The sequence below is a fragment of the Crocodylus siamensis genome, chromosome 6 (genome assembly GCF_052110815.1).
Source record: "Crocodylus siamensis isolate JL-2025a chromosome 6, ASM5211081v1, whole genome shotgun sequence".
In the NCBI taxonomy this organism is placed as follows: domain Eukaryota; kingdom Metazoa; phylum Chordata; order Crocodylia; family Crocodylidae; genus Crocodylus; species Crocodylus siamensis.
The window spans coordinates 23,461,485-23,463,910 of NC_143400.1; the positions used below are offsets into that span (position 1 = coordinate 23,461,485).

Consider the following 2,426-nt stretch of genomic DNA (forward strand, 5'->3'; position numbering starts at 1 on the left):
ACTTTGCATCCACCCATTTCTATAGCCTCCTATCCCTTTCCCTCTCATCTATCTCTGTCCAGATCTGTCAGCCATAGTACACATCCACCTGTCCATCCATTGGTCCATCTGTCCATTCACCCATATCTATTTCTTTGCTTCCTTCCTCCATCCTTTTCTCCCCTCTTACCCCTAGAAACTTTCCATCCACCCATCCCTATAGCCTCCTATCCCTTTCCCTCTCATTTATCTCTGTTCAGTTCTATCAGCCATCATACACCTCCTCCATCCATTCATCCATGCTTCCCTAAGACACACCTCTGTCCATCCATCCACCATCCCTCCATCTACCCACCTATATACACCTTCTATTTCTATCCGTCCATCCACCCATCTATTCATCCACCCACCTATATCTATCTATGAAGCAGTCCACACCCCCTAAGTCAATCTGTCAATCTAACCCAACTCCTGAGACTTCCCTGTCAGCCACAACCCCAGAGCTGACTTTGTCCTGACTCCTATAATGACAGTTCCCATTATCTTCCTTGTCCTCTCTCTGATCGCCTGGCTGCAGGTAGGTTGGGAATGTCCCAGCCTGCAGCTGGCTTCTTCCAGGTTCAAAGTCCTAAAGTTCCACCCAGGCCACCCCATTATTTGCATAGGCACCAGCCACACATCTGGTGCCAGGAAATGCTTGGGGTGAAGAGCTAAAAGCCAGTTTTTCTCCAAAGGAGCAGAGTGAATAGGGAAATGAATGTGAATATTCATGGAGAAGCCACACCAAGCTGAAGTGATTCTAACCGGTTACACAGGGATCATTTGGGCCAAAGACCTGGTGTGTGTCAACAGCTCCAAGGTGCCCTGGAGGATTCCAGCACATCTGGTCGACCCCTACAGGTAACAACTCCCACCCCATTGTTGTTCCCAGATGCAGCCAGTAGGAGAGGCCCTGGGGGAGCAGGACAGTGAGGGGCTGAGCTTAGGGCCTCCCCCCTGAACCTGGGCCAGATCCTAATGGAGGCTTTTCTCTTCCCTTCTCCAGGGTCTGGCTTGGAGCACAAGTCTTGCAGTGACCAGAGCCAGGACAGCTCAGCTCAGTGGAGACCTGCAGCCTTGGATTTGATCCCAGTGTCATTGTTCAGACAGAAACTATATCATGTACGTGTGCCTGATTGGGTTCCATGCCCAGCCCAGTCATCCCCTCCCCAGATTCTGGAGTTTTATGGAGTTGAAGCAAGATGGGTATGAAGCTGGGTCCATGACTTGAGTGTTGCATCCTAAGTTCTAGGATGGGGTAGGAGGTCTAATGGATTATGGGGGAAGGGAGAGGCTAACACCTAGGGCTTCTGGGTTCTTCCAGGAAGTGGGGGAAGTCATTGTGGCCCAGGTGGGCTCTGGAGAGCAGAGAAGAGGGGGACCTATGGCCTGGACCATCCAAGAAAGGTGATTGACTAGAGAAGTCACCAGCCTCCATGCCTCTCCCTAAAAGCCTTTTTGTTCCTTCCTATCAGAGTCTCCCTAAGGAGAAAACACAGCCTAAATAGCTAGACAGGAACAATGAGATTTGGAGGGAAAGTCCTTGAAATTCAACCCAATGTTGTGATATTTTAACTGGGGTTTGTGCTGTTCCAGGCATTTCTAGATAAGAAAGTATAATAAAGATAATGATGATGATAATAATAACAATACCATATTTCCTTGTATGCATAACACCCCACAATAACAGTATACTCTTTGTTTTTGAAAGGCAAAATGAAGAACCTGGATCCCTGGTTGCTGTTATTTCGTGGGCGCATGCACACGAGATGCTATATGAGAGGCAAAAAACCATGACACCACTGCTACTGTACAGTACCAACAAGCTACTGTGCAGTCGAGTCAGAAATGACCTATGCAGCACTGTGGCTATGCAATACTGGTGGTTATTGAGCAATCATTTAGTATTTGCTTCTTCCAGGAAGTGGGGGAAGCCTTTGTGGCCCTGGTGGGTTGGGGGGTGCTGGGAAGAGGGGGTCCTATGGCCTGGACCATCCAAGGAGGGTGATTCACCAGAGAAGTCATCAGCCTCCATGCCTCTCCCAAAGCTTAGGGATGGACCCCAAGAAATCTAGTTCCTAGCTCCATCAGCTCCATCAGCCTCCAGTATACCTCCATCAACCCGCAATGTACCTCTCTGACCTGGGGATTTTACCCAGGTGTCCAGGCTCTCAGTCCCTGCCACCTGCTCCAATTCCCCCCAGTCCTGACTCCCCGCTCCCCCCCAAGTGCAAAGACAACCCAGGCATCCCAGATCCCAGCCCCACCTGCCCTAAACCCTCAAACCTCAGTCACCTCCCTGGGTTGGGGAGACAACCTGGGCATCCAGATGCCTTCATGTCCTGCTCTCCAGCCAACAGCTAACCTGCCTCTTGGTAACACCCACAACCCATACACCCTCTTGAGCA

The 2,426-nt window shown here is 50.2% G+C and overlaps 1 long non-coding RNA gene across 1 annotated transcript; it reads left to right on the plus strand.

The window, feature by feature from the left end:
* Positions 1–754: 754 nt before the first annotated feature.
* On the plus strand, positions 755–1,839 carry LOC149861686 (uncharacterized). The gene is made up of 3 exons (XR_016443066.1): positions 755–879; positions 1,025–1,140; positions 1,730–1,839. It is a non-coding gene; the product is annotated as an uncharacterized LOC149861686 (long non-coding RNA).
* The last annotated feature ends 587 nt before the right edge of the window (positions 1,840–2,426 follow it).